Genomic DNA, 20,643 nt, shown 5'->3' with positions numbered 1-20,643 from the left:
ATTTCTCTATGGATTTCTACCCTCTTCAATGATCTAATTTTTAGAATATCTTTTGTATTGGAGGTTTCGACTTATGCACGAGGATTTTAGTGTATTAGTGGGATTCATGTATGTTTGAGATAATCCTTATGCTCATGTATATCCAATGTTCATGTATATTCGTGTTTTATAATTTTGTTCATAGTATAGAGAGAATTTATAATAGGTTTGATAATCTCATTTTAATTATTTTTTATGATAATTTTAGGTTTATAAATATAAATTGTATGTAATCATCGTACAAAACCAAAATTATCGAGAAATAGATCCTTTAGATAGTCATTTTGGGGATATTCTGGTTCGTGCATAGTGTAAGCTAGCACAACATCTTGGAACTACTTGGGTGGCACATGGTTAGATGGGTTTAGGATAGTGTCTAAAGTTGGTTCTTCGTTTTGTTCCATAGTAATATAATTTAGACACTTGTGGAGATTTTTTATGGTGGATCACCTTGGACCTTTTGTCGTATGATCGTTTAGAGCTTGCAAAGTCTATATTTGTAATTTATATTGTCAAGTGTTTGCTAAAACGACTACTTGTGGATCCCAAGTTAAACACTTTCTTTAACCTGTCTTTTCTTTTGTAAGTTTTCAAGGCACCATAAGAGGTTTCAGGGATGTTAACCCTTTGTGAATGGACATGCAAGGGTACCCTACGACTAGGCAAAACCAACTAAATATATAAAAGATGATACTAGAGTTGGACAAGCACACTCAGAAACACTTAGTATGTAAACGTGGAGACCTAACGGGCAATGTCGAGGGCAGCACGCATGACCATTTGGTGGAAACAGACATAGAGACCTAGGGAAAGGAGTCACTTGGAAGAGCGAGCATCCGAGATTGGCATTCAAAGGAATGATCAACCTTTCATGCGAGAGGTGCCATGAGGACAAGTGAGCTGGGAAGAACGTATGGTGTATAAAGGTTAGAATGGTTGAATTCGAACTACTCAACGTTGGCAACCAAACTTGATAGTGCTCAATGTGAGTGGGGCGTTTGGTAAAGGATGAGACCGTACAAAGTGGGATGGGTTACTCAATGATCGAAAGAGTTATGTAACGCTAATAGAGAAGAGGTGAATTGCTAACTCAAATAATTTAGTACTTATGCAAAGGCTTGTATACGGATTATGGATTGATCATGACCATCCCAAGGCGATCAACACTTGATACTATAGAGCATTGAAACTTTCTCTTTGGAATAAGAAGGATGTAGGAGGCTGAAGTGTGCAGTGAGTTCAATATATTACCAGGACTTGAGGGGTGCAATAGGGCTTGTATTGACAAAGAGTAGCAATCTAGTAAGTGCATTTGCGGGGGCAAAATAATGCATAATTTATTCAACAAGATGGAGTAGTCCAAGGGGATGATGATCACTACCATCAACTCAATGCAAACCGAGGAGCGAAACAAGGGTGGAACTTAGTGAAGTGCTCAAGTCGCATGAAGAGAGTTAGCAAAGAAGACATAACCTAGAACGAAGGCACGAAGGTTTTATTGGACAAATGTTAAGGATATCAACTCTTGTAAAAACAAGATCGAGGTCATGTCATTTTATGGGTTCCTCATTTTGATGGAGTGGACTCAACTTGCATGACGTTAAAGTTAAAGGAAGCTTTGAGGCACATGCACTTTATCTTGACACATTTGACAAAGGAATTAATGTGACTCAACTTATGGATGTGAAGTTGGGGTTAGAAGGCCTTGACACGATATAAGAGGATACGAAGGTAGATACTCTTGAAGAATATGCCATAGTGCTGTCATTCAAGTTGTTGCGAATAAAGTGATGTGTAGTAGAGATTATGTTAAGGGCAGAGGCCTATGATCCAAACAATAGTACACCATCTTCAGTGAAGTCAGTGGACTTCAGGATTTGCTAGGCGACAAAGTGTCATAGAGCTATGCTTCATCCAAGGGTGACCCAAGAGCAAGTGGACGAAGGTCGATTGCCAAATGAGCGAATACAATCAGAGGTGGTGGAGGCCTTATAATGTGTTGGCAGATGCTACAGATAGAGAAATTACAATCTGATTTCATCCCACAAAGATCATAATGCAATAGAGATATCACTAGAAGGCGACATGGTGTAGTAGATTATAGAAGAACAGTTTGAAACAATGCAACAAACATGGGAGAAGTCCCCCGAGAGACTTGATCATACAGAGGTATGATCCGGAGCTACTAGGAGCTTCATTTCAGTGAACAACATGATGACAAGAAAGGCTATAAATTCAAGAAGTGAATGCTATGATACTGCAGAGGTGGGTCTTCTGTGCATGTATTAAATTTTATATTAGATGAAAGCCTTAGTCATCAACATATGGGGGCTGTGTACCACCAAGGGGCAATTTTGAATGCAAGTATTAGGGAGTCCCCATGGGAGGGGGAGGCTTGATCATACAGAGGTATGATCGGAGCAGCTACAGAGTTGGGATGCTCCATAGCTTCTATTCACTTAAGGGAGCCTGACAAGTCAAAGGCAAAGCAGAGTAAGTGAATGTTACTATCACAAAAGCAAAGAAAACAAAATCGACGTTAGCCTTGCAAAATGATGGCGGAGGCCATATATGGGAGTTGCAATCTATCTTTCCATCGATCAAAAGGAACTACCCAGAGAACACAAAGGTGTTGAAGCAAGTGGTTGAAAGGGGTGGAGAAGCGATGTCATGTCCAAATGGACTCAACTATCCAAAACTTGCCGGAAAATATGCTAGTCGGCATCTCGCAACGGAAAACAACACCAGATTTCTCAAAGTTAAGAATTAAGTCGTTGTGCGACAATTGATACGTGAGAAAATTACAAAACCAAAAAACTACATGTATCATGTTAGAACTATTACCTAGGGAGATCGCATAACCTTGAAATTTCTAAATCCGATGGAATATATGAAAAAGTACTTGCGTATTCCTCTCTAGCGGTGATCCACATGACGGATGCGGCGATGAGGCTTCTCATTTCATTGCGAGATCTCCCACTCCATGCACACCACAAGGCTACCGGAGCCAAGGAGGAGAGGAGGCTCAGGAGAATAGGAGAGACAATGCTTTAGCCTATGAATCATGAAGTTCCTCTTATTTATAGAGGTACAAGCAGCTTAACCCTTAATGAATCCTATCCTCTTTAGATCTCTATTCAATTATGTAATTGGATCTCTATCCAACTATCTAGTTGGATCTCATCCACTTATCTAATTGGATCTTATTCAATTATCCAATTGTATCTTATCTACAGGATCCAAACCTGCACGAATATCTCATACCCGCACCTCTACTCGTCACAATATCCACCATATATGTGTGACATTCTAGGCCCGATACCAAGCTAGTCGATCTTATCAAAACTCCTTCTGATATAGTAAATTATTATTTCCATAATAATTCACTTGACTCATCGACTATGTACTAGTCAAACGTGTCATACAAGCCAATCACGTGAATGATGGTACGTGTGACTTGACTCGCAGTCTTTATGCTTATTATATTTTGATATTTTATCACTTTATATTGATTGTTGCATATACATATATATATACATATATATACATATATATTCATACATATACATATATATATATACATACATATACATATACATATACATATACATGTACATGTACATGTATACATATACATATATACATATATATATATACATATATATATATATATATATATATATATATACATATATATACATATATATATATATACATATATATATATATGTATATATATATATGTATATATATACATATATATATATATATGTATATATATATATGTATATATGTATATATATACATATATATATATATATACATATATATATATATATACATATATATATATATATATATATATGTATATACATATATATATATATGTATATATATACATATATACATATATATACATACATATATATATATATATACATACATATATATATATATACATATATATATATATATATACATATATATTGTGATGTCCTTGGATCTGTGCATGAGAATCAGATCGTGATGAGATCACGATAATGAGACCGATTCACCTTTAAACATAGACCATAAATAATCCTGATCATAGGTTACTCGAGAAGGATATCGAGATAACTAGATAGACTAGTGTGTTATATGCCCGTTAATATGATGGATGCAGCTGGTCTTATAGCTGCTCGTGTGGGGACACTAGGGATACAGTACAGGTGCTCATTGGAGAACGAGTTCATTGATTGATCCACTTATGAAATGTTGGATGGTTGATGATGCCTTATTATCAGACAGCGATTTCATAGTCCCAATGGTGTATCTGGTCCTTAGACTTAAGATATCAAGGATGTCCTGTATGAGTACTCAACTCTTTGATACCAGACTTATAGGTCTGGAGGTTCCAGATCTAGCACAGTCGGTCATCGGGAATGGTAGACAACCTTACGAGGACTATTGAGTGTCGATAGACGATCATCCGCTCTCAGTGTCATGAGAGGAATATCCCATGTGTTCTTGCTCAGACAAATCCCTAGCTAGGATCATTCGGATTGAGAGAGAAATAGTTCTATAGGAGAATCCGATTTGAGCGAGACTTGAGTACAAACCGTATGGGTATGACAGCGGAATATATGGTCTATAGGATATTAGATGGATGAGAGACTATAGGTATACGATAATTGATGACAGATAGGTCCAATGAATTAGATTTCACTGTATCATCTAGGGACTACGACGTAGTAGCCTAGTTCGTCCGTAGTCGATGAGTCGAGTGAATTATTATGAAAATAATAATTCACTGAGTCAGAAGGAGTTCTTATAGGTATGACTCACGCCCAACTCGATATTGGGTATAGAGAGTCACACACATATGGTAGGTGTTACGATGAGTAGAGGTTCAGATATGAGATATCCGCCGGAGCCCCTATCTTATTGGTTATCCAATAAGCTCTTGAATTATTGGATCCTATGGATGAGATCCAATAAAAGCTAATATGAGATTATTGGATAGAGATCCATTAATTTAAGAGGCTTGGGTAGTTAGATGAAGATCCAATATCCAATAGGGTAGTATCTATTAGGGTTAAGTTGACAGGGGACCTCTATAAATAGGAGGGAACCAATGGTTCATAGGCAAGAGCCTCTTTGAGTTGTCATCTCCTATTCTCCTCCTCAGATAACAAGCCTTGAGTTTTGAGGAGCATCATTGCAGCCCTACTGTGTGAATCACCGCTAAAGAGGAGGACGCTGGATCTTCTTCACCCTCTCCTACGGATCTACAGAGATTCAAGGATATATGATCTCCTTAGGAACCATAATATTTAATATACACAATTTTAAGTTTTACGGATTTTGCGCATTAATCTTCGCACGACGATAAACACATATTTAGGAAATTTGAGGATTTTATTTTATGTTCTTCCGTTGTATATGTGATATCACCCCCTAGATTTCCCAACAGTAATATCAGAGCCAGGTCGTTCATGCGATAGATTAGTTTTGAACTGCGTGTATTATGTTTTTAAGAAGCTTTGATGTCAAAATTATTGACGCAAAAGCGAGAAAGGTCAGCAACTATTGTTGCCCTCGTAGATGGCAGCATTGCCATCTGCGTGCAGTAAACTTGCGGTTGACGGTCGGTAGCCCGCTGGCATTGCGCCCACATGTAGAGGCACCGCTGGGGCAACGGTACTTGTGGGCACTACCCCCACAAGGGGCGCCAGCCTGACGGATGTTGGCGCTGCCTACGGGGTTAGCAACGCCTATGGGCACTACCCCGATAAGGAGCAATCACCCGCGGAGGTGACAGTGCCCGTAGTAGAGGGCCACCGCTGGTAGGGTGGTTACTGATAATTTCACCTTTAATGAAGTAGGAGTAACCATCTATGGCCTGAGTTGACATGGGACCACATACATCACTATGTAATAGTTCTAACAACTCAGTGGCTCTCTCTCCAATTCTACTAAATGAAGAGTTTGTTAGTTTTCCATGAAGGCAAGGCTCGTAAGTTGCATATGACTCAAAGCCGAATAGATCTAGGTATCCATTCTTCAACAACTTTTGAATCATTCCCTCATGGATATGACGTAGTCTACAATGTCATAGGTATGTATTGTTCACCTCACCTCGCTTCCTCTTGGACATGCTTACATTCATGATATATAGAGTATTGTTTAGCATCAACAAACTATTATGCAATGTCTCTCTAGTAATGATCTTATCATCCTTAATAATTGAACAACTATTGTTCTTAAAAACTACTTTATAATTATCAATGTCAAACATAAAATGAAAATTTTTTATAATATAATAAATAAAATAATATAAATATAATACAATAGTAGCTCCACCAAGTAGATATAAAGTGACATCGCCGATAGCAACAGCAGCAACACTTGCTCCATTGCCCATCTTGAGATCTATCTCGCCTCTTGTCAATCTCCTAGGCTTTGTCAGAATCTATAATGAATTACAAATATGATAAGCACCATCAGTATCCAATACCCATGCATTATCACAAAAATCTAACAATTGGAGATTGATCATGAATATACCTGAAGCTTCTCCAAGCTTCTATTTCATTTTTTTTTGTAAGGTACTCCTTGTAGTTTCTCTTCCAATGCCCATTTGTGTCATTCTTGGTAACCTTTGCCTTACCCTGTTTATCCTTGCCCTTACCCTTCTTAAGGGACTTCTTTGCCTTCCATTTCTTTCTGGTCTCAGCACAGAGAATAAACTTCTCTTTCTTGATGGTGCTCTCAGTCTCCCTCAACATATTGAGGAGCTCAGGGAGAGTCACTACAAGTTTGTTCATATTAAAATTTATGATCAACTATTAAAAGGAATCTGGTATAGACTAAAGCATAAGACCTATACACAAGTTATCCTCTAGGACAATTCTTGGGCCTATGAGTTTTTCTATACACTCAATCATATTTAGGATATGATTCTGAACTGGTGTCCCCTCAATCATCCTAGTGCGGAAGAGACTCTTGGATATCTCATATAATTGAGTCATTTCCTATTCCTCAAAAAATTTACAAACATGTAGGAGAATGGATCTGGCATCCACTTTTCACGCGCTCTCTATAATTCAGGAGTCATGGAGCCCAAGATATAACATTGAGTAAGAATGAAGTCATTTATGTACTTCACGTAGCGAGCGATCCCATCCTCGCTTGCCCCTTCCTTGGGCATAGGCATTACTATATCAAGGACGTACATGATTTTTCTCTGCTATGAGAATGATTCTTGGTTATGGAGCTAATCCATATAATTTGGACTAGTGAGGCGGTTGACATCTATTGGGAAATCTAGGGGGGCGACATCATATGCACAACGGAAGAACATTAAAAATAAAATCCTAAATTTCCCAAAAGATGTGTTCGTCGTTGTGCGAAGATTGGTGTGCAAAATTTGTGAAACTTAAAACTGCGTATATGAAAGATTGTGTTACCTAAGGAGATCGTATATCTTTGAATCCCTATAGATCTCTAGGAGAAGGTGAAGGAGGTCAAGTGTCCTCCTCTCTAGCGGTGATCCATACAATAGGGCTGCGACGATGCTCCTCAAAACTCCAAGCTTGCTATTTGACGAGGAGAATAGGAGAGGTAACCCAAAAAGGCTCTAGCCTATGAACCATTGGTTCCCTCTTATTTATAGAGGTTTCTTGTCAACTTAACCCTAATGGATCCTGCCCTATTGGGTATTGGATCTTCATTCAACTACCCAAACCTCTTAGATTAGTGGATCTCTATCTAATAATCTCTCATTGGCTCTTATTAGATCTCATCCATAGGATCCAATAATTCAAGGGCTTATTGGATATCCAATAAGATAGGGGCTCTGACGGATATCTCATATCCGAATCTCTACTCATCGTAATGCCTACCATATGTATGTGACCCTCTAGGCCCAATATTGAGCTGGCTGTAAGTTATACTTGTCAGAACTCCTTCTGGCTCAGTAAATTATTATTTCCATAATAATTCACTCAACTCATCGACTACAGACGTACTAGGCCACTACACAGCAGTCCCCAGATGATATAGGAGAATCCAATCCATTGGATATGTCTGTCTTCAGTTACCGTATACCTATAGTCCCTCATCTATCTAATATCCCAAAGATCGTATATCGAGCATGGTGCTGTTAGACCCATACGGTTTCTACTCAAGTCTCGCTATAATCGGATTCTTCCAGAGAACTCTTTCTCTCTCAATCCAAATGATCATGGCTAGAGATTTATTTGAGCAAGAATACATGAGATATTCCTCTCATGACACTGATAGTGGATAATCCTCTATTAACACTCAATAGCCCTCGTAAAGTTGGCTACCACTCTTGATGATCGGCTATGCTAGCCCTCGTATAAGTTCGGTATCAAAGAGTGGAGTACTCATACAAGACATTCTTGATGTCTCAAGTCTAAGGATCAGATACACCACTAGGACTACAGAATCATTGTCTGACAATAAAATATCATCAATCATCCAACATTCCGTAAGTAGATCAATCAGTGAACTCATTCTCCAATAAGCACCTATATTATATCCCTAGTATCCCCACACGAGCTGCTATAAGACCAGCTACATCCATCATATGGACAGGTATACAATACATTAGTATGTCCGGTTATCTCAATATCCCTCTCGAGTAACCTATAACCGAGATTATTTAGGATTTGTGTTTAAAAGCAAATCGATCTCATTATCGTGATCAAACCACGATCCGATTCTCATTTTATAGATCCATGGACATCACAATATATTCAAGCAACATGTATTATAAAGCGATAAAATACCAAATAATAATAATAAGCAAAAAGACTATGTCAAGTCACACATGTCATCACTCACGTGATTGGCTTGCAGGGCACCTATGACTAGTAACATCAAGTATGCCACATAAGGGATTTGAAAACGACATGTTTCTAACAAACAGGAGATGTAGCATAAATAAATAATATATAGATTTTACAAAAAAAATAATAATCAAGATATGAACTTTTATCTTGACGTGCTCCCACTATTTTTCTAGCGAGTCATGTGACATTCTCAGTACGTGAAACGGAAGTCTCCGGTAGACTTCTAGTGGGGATCGGGATCCAATCGACGTCTTAGTGTAATCTCGAGAGACTCAACCAATCACACTAAGCCCAAACAAGTAGATAACTTTTGCTGATCACAACTCCTTATGATTCTCCTCCTGTTCGACCTCCGAACCACCATGGCCTCGAGGGACTCGACCAACCATAAGGTTCGGTTAAGTCATCACCGTCGTTAAAAGATGAGTCTAATTCGATGATGCCCTCAAGGGACTCGACCAAGTATACCACGTCCTCAAGTCACCGGTGACATCTCTATGTTGTAAGCAAGATATCAAATCGTGATATAGGTAAGCCTCGAGGGACTCAACCTACATCGAGAATCAATTTCTCCCTATAACTATGGAAGGCCGCGTGGGTCAATCTAATTGTCTTACATTTATTGACTTAATGTTATCGAGAGAGAGAATTTTGATTCGATCTCCTATGACGTGTCATACATATACATATTTAGTGATCATGGACCATAGCCTAATGTGATCAAGCCTGAGCTAGTGGGCCCAATCACTCACATCACGATCTATATGTGCATCGACACATCTTCATGCCCTATGATCATCCATCTTGTTCTTGTCAGTTCCATCAACATCTCGACGAATCTCCATGCATCGCGATCGTCCATCTTGGCCTCGTGGGTCCCACTATTGCCTCCACGCTCCTGTTATGCCTCCTCATGTAATTATAACATAATCACAAGCACGCAGGCCTGACAATAATTGAAAAAAATAGACTTGTAGACCTTTAATAATAATAATAATAATAATAATAATCACATCACATACATACATTGCATCACATGGTCCATTATCATCTGTCCACATCATACATCACATGTACATATCACATTATAGGACTACTAGATAAATAATAATAGTTAATTAAACTTTTTAATCAACTAATAATATTTTTTTTTGAAATTCGAGATATATAGGGAATTTTTTGAATTGTGAAGGGTATTTAGGTAATTTAGATAGAAAGGATAGACCTCAAAATTTCTGAAATTCAGAAGGGCAAAACTATTTTTTGTCCAAAAACCTAATTCGCTTCTCCGCCCGTGGGCGACGTTGCCCTCGTAGGTGTGCCCCTGCGGGCGACACCACACCTACGGGCGAGAATCGGTGTGGGCGACTCACCCGCAAGCATCGCCATTATTGCTGCCCTTTCTCAGATGGCCAAGGCTGCAAGCAGCCTTTGGCCATACTGCAAGGGCAACAAGGGCAGCAATAGTTACTACCCTTTCTCGCCTTTGTGTCAATGATTTTGACGTCTAAAAGCCTTTCTAAAACACAACACACGCAATTTAAGATTCACTTTCCGCATGAACAACCTAGCTCTAATACTACTGTAGGGAAATCTAGGGGCGACATCACACACATAGCGGAAGAATAAAAAGAAAAATCCTAGATTTTCATAAAAAGGTTTCATCGTCATACGAAGATTGGTATGCAAAACCCGTGAAAATGAAAACCACGTATGAGATAGTTATGTTACCTAGGGAGATCGTATATCCTTGAAATCCTACAGATCTGTGAGAGAGGATGAAGGAGGTTAACTATCCTCATCTTTAGCGGTGATCCACACGATAGGAGCTGCGAGGACGCTTCTCGAATCACTACCCAAATCTCTATATGCCCCAAATAGGGGATGTTTGCTAAGGAGGAGAAGGGGAGAGGAGAATAGGAGGTGACAACCAAAAAGGCCTAGCCTATGGCCCTTTGGTTCTCTCATATTTATAGAAGTCATCTATCAATTGGGAAGATCGCCTCATTCAACTACCCAAGCCTCTTGGATTAGTAGATCTCTACTCAATAATTTCTCACTAACTCTTATTGGATCTCATTTATAGGATTCAATAATTTAGGGGCTTATTGTATATCCAATAAGATAAGGGTTCCAACAGATATTTTATATTCGAACCTCTCCTCATTACAACGCTTACCATATGTGTGTGATCCTCTATGCCCAATATTTAGCTGGCCGTGAGTCATATATATTAGAACTCCTTTTGGCTCAATGAATTATTATCTCTATAATAATTCATTAGACTCATCGACTACAAACGTACTAGGCCATTACGCCATAGCCCCCAAATGATACAGGAGAATCTAATCCTTTAGACCTATATGTCATTAGTTACCATGTACCTATAGTCCCTCATTTATCTAATATCTCAAAAACTGTATTCTAGGCATAGTGCTATCAAGCCCATATGGTTTTTATTGAATCTCGAATTTTGATGATGAAACCAATTAATATGTGTTTATGTTTTATTCTGCGTGACGCAGGATGCTTCAATCAGGATGAGATAATTATAGTAGGAAAATCATGTTGTGTCGGAGGAACATGTCAGAAGATTGGACGTTGGGCCGGTGGATCGGTCGACGTATCGACAGAAGGCTTCGGGCCATGGATTCAGGCATCGGGCCAAGAAGAGCGGGTATTGCGCCAAGGATATCGGAGTTGCGGAGTCAACTAGCCGATTGGGCAATAGGTCGCAAGAGAGGACGATGTGTCAAAGAATCGGACGTAGCATCGAGGGACCAATGACATGCCGGACAACTTTATTAATTGCTTAGGAGTAATTGTCTAGATCAAACTTTTGTTTTACATGTGTAAGATTAATTACGATAGCTTGAAGACATAAAGCAAGTCTCCCAGAGTCAAGTTTGATGGGTGTTCGAGAGTCCGAAGATTCGTCGGAGATACTGCCAGAACTAACCGAGAAGAAATCGGGGACTTGTCAGAGTTTTCGGAAGTCCACCGAAGAGATCATCGGAGGTTCGCGGAGATCACCGAGAAGGCTCGGCTACTCGCTGAACTTGCCCCAAGATGGGGAGTCTACTGGAAGAAATCCGAGGGTGTATCAGAAGTCCGCTGGAAGATCGCCGGAAAACTCATCGGAAGGAGACTTGACGTTTGCCGGTTGAAAACTTGCTTAGGACTATGTTTTCAGTTATGTAGTTTGCATGTAATTAGGGTTGGATTAAGGGATAATATATATCTTGGTTAGGGGCCAATTGGGCCCGATATTACCTAGTTTGGGCCAGATTTGAAGCTTATCTAGTGACCCGTAGGACTGGGCGTGGCACCGCCCAAAACCCGAGGATCGGGCGGTGGTACCATCGGACTGGGCGGTGGCACCACCCAGCACCTGAGAGGTCTGGCAGTGGCACCGTTGGACTGGGCAGTGGCACTGCCAGTACACTATCAGTGTCAGACATTGACAGGCGGTGGCACCGCCAGTACACTGTCAGTGTCAGACACTGATAGGCGGTGGTACCGCTAGTACACTGTCAGTGTCTGACACTGACAGGTGGTGGCATCGCCAGCATTGGGAACCCAAGAGAATTCAAAATTTGGAGCCCAAATTTAAATCCTCTTGGGGCCTATAAATACCCCTCAATTCTTAGTAAAGAATACAACCTTTTGAGAAGCAATAAATTGAGATAAAAGCCTTAGCAAAGTCTTTAGAAAGTCTTGTTTTCAATTGCTTGAGTGTTCACCTCCTTCTTTCTCGTTGAAAATTTATAAGAGTGTGAACCACTATAAAAGGTTGTAAGAGGGGTATTTGTCCTTCCCCTTCAAAGTGATTTGCTAGTGGAAGTTGGGAGCCTCTTCGAAGAAGGCTTCGCAAGTGGATGTAGGTCATTTTGACCGAACTACTTTAAATTGGTGTGTTCCTTGAATGTGTAAGTTCTTACTTTCCTAAAATTGTTATTTACACTACTGCTAGCTTTCGGTTTTCATCTACTCAAGTTACTATCGAAACAAAATCTCCTCGTATTTACAAATTCATTTTTAAACTTACAAGTTTTAATCCGCTACACTAATTCACCCCGCCCCTCTTAGTGCCACTCCGATCCTAACAATTGGTATCAGAGCCATGGTTTTCTACTTTGGTTTAACACCCAAATAGAAATGGCTCTTTATGGCTTTCAAGAGGGTCGTCCTCCCTTTTTCAATGGAACGAACTACACTTATTGGAAAACTCGAATGAGAGTTTTCTTACTTTCATTAAATCTTGAGCTTTGGAATATTGTTGAAAATGGATTTCAAAAATCTTCTCTTTCGATTAGCGAACGGGATGAATCGGAGAAGAAAGTTTTTGCTTTAAACGCAAAGGCTATGAATGTCTTATATTGTGCACTTGATAAAAATGAATTTAATCGCGTTTCGATTTGTGATTCGATTTTTGATATTTGGAGAACTCTTGAGGTCACTCATGAAGGAACTAGCCGAGTGAAAGAGTCCAAAATCAACATTCTTGTGCACTCTTACGAACTTTTCCGAATGAAACCAAGTGAGTCCATCGGAGACATGTACACCCGTTTCACGGATGTCATCAATGGACTCAAAACTCTTGGTAAAAGTTTTTCTAACTTTGAACTAATAACTAAAATCTTAAGATCCCTTCTAAAAAGTTGGGATAAAAAAATTACAGCAATTCAAGAGGCCAAGGACCTTAAAATATTTCCACTCGAAGAACTAATTGGGTCTTTAATGACCTACGAAATGAATAATGTGACAAAAAGGGAACTCGAGAACAACCTTCCAAAGGACAGGAAGGATTTGGGACATAGAACGCATGAAGACCACTCGAGCATAAGCTCAAGTGACGGTGAACTTAAACTACAAATGAAACAAAAATTAAAAAGCAAAAAGAATGGAACTATTTGCTTTGAACATAAGAAGAATAAAAATTTAGATGAATTGAGCTCCTCCGAAGATGAGGAGAAAATCAAGAAAGGCAAGGTGGCAAACTACGCCTCAACGGCATTCAATGATAAGGTAATCGAACCCCCCTTAATTTATTTTGAAATTACTTGATGTTTTCCATGATGTATTTTATTTTTTTTAAAATAATTATTTTTCTTGAAAATTACATGTTTTATGTTAATGGAATAAAATGTTAGATTTAAATCTAATGATCATATGTATGTTTTTCTTAAGAAGAAAGAAATATGTATCTTGATGATTTCTGATTTTGATTGATGTCTTAATGAAAATATTAAGAAGTTTAATATCATGCTTAATGATGATGCATGGCTTTTGTATGGAAAACTAAGTATGAAAAGATAGATTCACTTAAAAAAAAAAATGCATGACTACAACAAATAACAAAATGATTTTGGTTGAAAATACCTTATGCTCAATGAAACCATGATTGATAAATATTCTTTATGTTTAATGATTTCTTTGCCTTGTATGTCCTATCATGATGAATATTTTGAAAATAAATGAAATCATGCTTATCATTCTAGTATTTTTGAAAATAATCATGAAAATTATATGTTTATGATAAATAAAATAATTTTGATTAAAAATGCCTTATGAAATATAATATCATGCCTAATAAATTTATTTTTTTTGAAACTATGCATGATGATGTTGAGTTTTGGGTAATTTATAGTTTATTGATTTTGATGATTTCCATAATGATCTATTATGATTTATGGATCATCGATTTATACCGTGATAAAAGTGGCTTTAAAAATAATGCATGTTTTGATTTGAGATAAATGAAATAGGCATGCTTGACGATTGATGATTGTATACTTTAAAAATGACGATTGACGATTGACAATTAACGATTCACGATAATAAGAGTGGCTATTACACATAAATGAAATAGTGTTATGCTTGACGATTGTATACTTAATGATGCATAAAGTTATAATAAAAATATTAAAATTTTGATACCATGATTTGATGACTTTATGCATGAGATTTTAAAGTAATACATAATGATTTATGTAATTTATTAGTCTTGATGGTTTTATGACAAAATTCATTTTTTGATCCTAAACGATGATGCATGTTTGAAAAGCATGTTAACATGAAATCAATCACTTAAAATGAAACACTTAAAAAAAAAAGGGAGAAAATCTATTATCAATAAAATCATGAATATACTTATGTTATGAATTTTGTGAACCATAAAAATGATTTTGATAATTTGAATTTGAAATGAGTTTTATCAAAATCATGATCTTGATTTTTTGGAATAACATGAGATTTCCTTTGATGATCATTTTGATTATTTAAAAGGAGATTTATCGAAATGATTCATGGAATTTTAGATTCATGACTTGATCCTTCGTTTGTTTATGAGACGGTTGAAATCTTTGTACCTTTGAATTCTTCCATTCTCCTTTCAATTTTTGAATTCATGCATGTTATACCCAAGAAATGTTGATTTAACAAATTGAATGATTTGAAAATGAATGATAATTTTTCTTGAATGTAACTTGTGATATTCTTTATGAATCATCATCTTGATTTCTCGATATTCGATTCATGAAATTTTATTGTGAATCAAGATCTTGTTATTTGAACTCCCATATTTTTTCTTATTGTTTACTAAAGAAGAAAATTTTCGAAATGAATCATGATTTTTTTTGGAATTATAATTTTATGATAATTATAAATTATCATAAAGAATTTCAAAAATCATGATTCATAAAGAATTGAGAGATTAAAAAATCTATCTATATTTTTCTTTTTATGAATCTCTTGAAAATGATTTTGATTTGATGATTTGAATTTGAATAAGACTTATCTTGATTTTTTGAAATTTATAACTTAAGACTTCTTTTGTAAGAATCAAGGTACTATAATATTTGATCTCCTACATTTCTTTTTGACATTTATAAAAATAAAGGAGATCTGTTGAAATAAATCATGTCTTTTGGTATTCAAATAGTCTTATCTTTGATGATATGATTTCTTTGTATCTATGATACAAATGCCTTGATACGATTGAATCACTATTATAAAAGAAAAAGTAAATTGTTAGCTTGCTAATTGCAAAAATATATGCTAACTTGAATGATAAAATATGAGATTGTCTATAGTGCAAATTTATTGTTATCATGATGTGTAGATTGAAATAATGATTAGAATATTGATGTAATTGTAAATGATGATTTGGTATTATACATAAAATACTCTTGATATTATTTTGATTTATACAAATGAAAAGTTTTGAACATGCATGGTAGGATATAATTTGACAAAATTGATACCATCAAACATTTATGATTTGCAATAATGCATGCAATTGCTTTTTATTGTAATGATATATGCATATAATGTGTATCATGAATGCTCTAAATGATGAATGCTTGGTATCATGATCAAAATATTAATAAATGCTATGATTTATTACCAAAATGATGTATCATATATGATATGCCCATAGTGATTAATTTATTTGTATAATTCATGAACTAAGGATACAAATGTAAAGTTTTGAAGTTGTGCATATTTTAATTTGAAAACATAATGATGCACAAATAAGATTGATACTTACCTTTGTCATGATTTAGAAATTGATGTAAAGGGTCTTCCCTTCTTTTTGACAATGACAAAGGTGGAGATAGCTAGCTTGCTAGCTTGCACAAGACAAGAGAAGCAAAAATTACAAATGTACATATCGCAAAAAGGGGCAAAACTTATTAGTTTGCTCAACTCAAAAGCAAGAAATGCTATCTTGTAATCTCAAGCAAAAGTGCTATCTTGCAAATCTCAAAGAAGTAATATGTGCCAAATTACATATTTTGAAAATAGGCAAAATAGTTTATCTTGCACATCTTTTTGCTAACTTTTTATGTGTAAAAGTTAATAACTTGCATACTATAAATTTGCATACCAAATGTGCAATCTTGCCTATCTCAAGAAGCAAAACATGCTAACTTGCACATCTAACAAACTTACGTATTTCAAGAAGTAAGGGATGCTTTCTTGAACATCTCAAAACTGCTAGCTTGCATGTTCTAAAAGTGTTATAAAATTTGCTAGCTTGTATGTTGTAGTAATTGCTATCATACTACCTTGCATATCGATGATAATAGCAAAATTGCATGATGATAAAACTAGGAGATTATATTAATTATGCAATGTGTTGAACTTGTATATTTCAAAAACTTGCAACTTGCACATTTCAATAGGAAGCAAGAATCATGAGCTTACACATGAAAGCTATCTTGTATTTGCTTTCGAAATTTTTGCTAGTTTGCATGTAGCAAAACTTGCATATCATAAAAATTGCTAACTTGTAGTCTAAAGAGAAGCAAACACAAACATGCTAAACTTGCACATCTTTAATTGCTAGATTGCATGATGATAAATTTTGATACTATGTTTTTCATGTAATAAGTTGAATTCATATCTCTCAAACACATAGAAAGTGACACTTCTCCTTTTTGTTGATGACAAAGGGGGAGAAGTATGATCATGTTATACATGATGAATATTTGCAATGACTTGAATTCGGCTTGATATCAAGGTTCTATCAATATGGTACATTGATAGGAGGAGTTTGTTTAAACTCCGGGAGTTAAGGTTAACTCCGTCGTCGATTGGTTGTCATCATCAAAAAGGGGGAGATTGTTGAATCTCGGATTTTAATGATGAAACCAATCAATATGTGTTTATGTTTTAATCTGCATGACGTAGGATGCTTCGATCAGGATGAGACAATTATAGTAGGAAAATCATGTTGTGCCGGAGGAACATGTCAGAAGATTGGACGTCGGGCCGGTGGATCGGTCGACATATCGATAGAAGGCTTCGGGCCAAGAAGAGCAGGTATTGCGCCAAGGATATCGGAGTTGCGGAGTCAACTAGCCGATTGGGCAATAGGCCGCAAGAGAGAGTGATACACCGAAGAATTGGACGAAGCGTCAAGGGACCAATGACATGCCGGACAACTTGATTAATTGCTTAGGAGTAATGCCTAGATCGAACTTTTGTTTTACATATGCAGGATTAACTACGATAGCTTGAAGATATAAAGCAAGTCTATCGGAGTCAAGTTCGATGGGTGTTCGAGAGTCCGAAGATTCGTCGGAGATACTGCTGGAACCAACCGAGAAGAAATCGGGGACTTGTCAGTGTTTTCGAAAGTCCGCCAAAGAGATCATTAGAGGTTTGCGGAGATCACTTAGAAGGCTCGGTTACTCACTAACTCGCCACAAGATCGGGAGCCTATTGGGAGTCTACCGGAAGAAATCTGAGGGTGTATCGGAAGTCCGCCGAAAGATCGTCGGAAAGCTTGCCGGAAGGAGACTCGACGTTTGCCGATTGAAAACTTGCTTAGGACTATATTTTTAATTATGTAGTTTGTATGTAATTAGGGTTAGGATTAAGGGATAATCCTATATCCTAGTTAGGGGCCAACTGGGCCCGATATTACCTAGTTTGGGCCAGATTTGAAGTCCATATAATGACCCGTAGGACCGGGCAGTAGAACCGTCAGACTGGGCGGTGGCACTGCCCAAAATCCGAGGATCGAGCGGTGGTACCGCCGAACTGGGCAGTGGCACCGCCTAGCACCCGAGAGGTCCGACGGTTGTACCGCCGGATTGGGCGGTGGCATCGCTAGTACACTGCCAGTGTCAGACACTGACAGGTGGTGGCACCGCTAGTACACTGTTAGTGTCAGACACTGACAGGCGGTGGCACCGCCAACATTGGGAACCCAAGAGAATTCAAAATTTGGAGCCTAAATTTGAATCCTCTTGGGGCCTATAAATACCCCTCAATTCTCAACAGAGAATACAACCTTTTGAGAAGCAATAGATTAAGATAAAAGCTTTAGCAAAGCCTTTAGCAAGTCTTGTTTTCAATTGCTTGAATGTTCACCTCCTTCTTTCTCATTGAAAATTTGTAAGAGTGTGAACCACTGTAAAAGGTTGTAAGAGGAGTATTTGTCCTTTCCCTTTAAAGTGATTTGCTAGTGGAAGTTGGGAGCCTCTTCGAAGAAGGCTTCGCAAGTGGATGTTGATCATTTTGACCGAACCATTTTAATTTGGTGTGTTCCTTGAATGTGTTAGTTCTTACTTTCCTGAAATTGTTATTTATACTACTGCTAGCTTTCGGTTTTCATCTACTCAAGTTACTATCAAAATGAAATCTCCTCATATTTACGAATTCATTTTTAAACTTACAAGTTTTAATCTGCTGCACTAATTCACCCCCCCCCCTAGTTTTTACTCGAGTCTCGCTCTAATCAGATTCACCTAGAGAACTATCTCTCTCAATCTGAATGACCCTGGTTAGGGATTTATCTGATTGAAAACACATGGGATATTTCTCTTATGACACCGAGAGTAGATGATCATCTATCGATACTTAATAGCCCTCGTAAAGTTGGCTGCCACTCCCGATAACCAGTTATACTATATCTGAAACTTTCAAATATACAAGTTTGGTATCAAAGACTAGAGTACTCATATAGGACATCTTTTGTGTCTTAAGTCTAAGGACCAGATACACCATTAAGATAACAGAATCATTGTTTGACAATAAGATATTATCAATCATCCAACATCCCATGAGTGGATCAATCAGTGTACTTCTCCAATGAGCATTTGCATTGTATCCCTAGTGTCCCCACTTGAGCAACTATGAGACCAACCGCCTCCATCATATGGATGGGTATACAATAAACACACTAGTCTATTCGATCATCTTGATGTCTCTCTTGAGTGATCTATGATCAGGATTATTTATGATCTATGTTTAAAGGTGAATCGGTTTCATTATCGTGATCTCATCATGATCCAATTCTTATTGCACAGATCTATGTACATCACAATATATATATATATATATATATATATATATATATATATATATATATATATATATATATATATATATATATATATATATATATATATATATATATATATATATATATGCATCAAGCAATATAAAGTAAGAAAATATAATAATAATAATAATAAATAAAAATAATGCATACCATGTCACACATACCATCACTCATGTAATTGGCTTATAGGGCACCTATGACTAGCAGCATCTATTGATCGTAAAAAAAGAGACACTGATGTGAGGCGACAGATAATAAAGCCATGAGCATAGTTGTGCTATAGTATTGTAGAGGCGAGACTTCCATAGAGTCATCAATCCTTTGCTCTTATGGAGGGAGAGTACTTGGTCATAAAATGGATTAAGGAGGTGAAGAATACAGAGACAAGCTTTAAGTATTTAAACAAGGCTAAAGGACAAAGGCTAGAGAACTTCGTAAGACCACTGTCAACGAGCTTCTTATCAAAATAGCTAAAAGTGGAGGACTTCGGGTCGATGCAATAGTGCTTGACCAAGAAATGAAGTAGGTGGAAGAGATAATAGAGAAGATGATACAATTCCAAAGGCGACCAAAACTATTAGACACTTGCTCCAAGTTAGGATGAAATTTTGCTAGTTTTGAGTAACACTTATTACATTCCAGAAGTTTGATGATAATAAGAATGTGAATCGTAGTAGCTAACTCAATGCAAGGAGTGTAAACACTTATAGTGACTTAGAAGTATGAGCAAAGAGCAGGTGAAGGTTATTAACTAGTTCGATGCACGAAGCATAACCCTCGAAGAGGTAGACAAAGTTGAGTAACCTTTGCCTTTTAACTCTTAAGAGAATGAGTGAAACTAAGTACCTCGATTCTCTTATTTATCTAATAGAGGAGCTCTATATAGGT

The sequence above is a fragment of the Musa acuminata genome, chromosome BXJ3-11, assembly GCF_036884655.1.
Source record: "Musa acuminata AAA Group cultivar baxijiao chromosome BXJ3-11, Cavendish_Baxijiao_AAA, whole genome shotgun sequence".
Taxonomy (NCBI): domain Eukaryota; kingdom Viridiplantae; phylum Streptophyta; class Magnoliopsida; order Zingiberales; family Musaceae; genus Musa; species Musa acuminata.
This window is presented reverse-complemented; position numbering follows the sequence as displayed.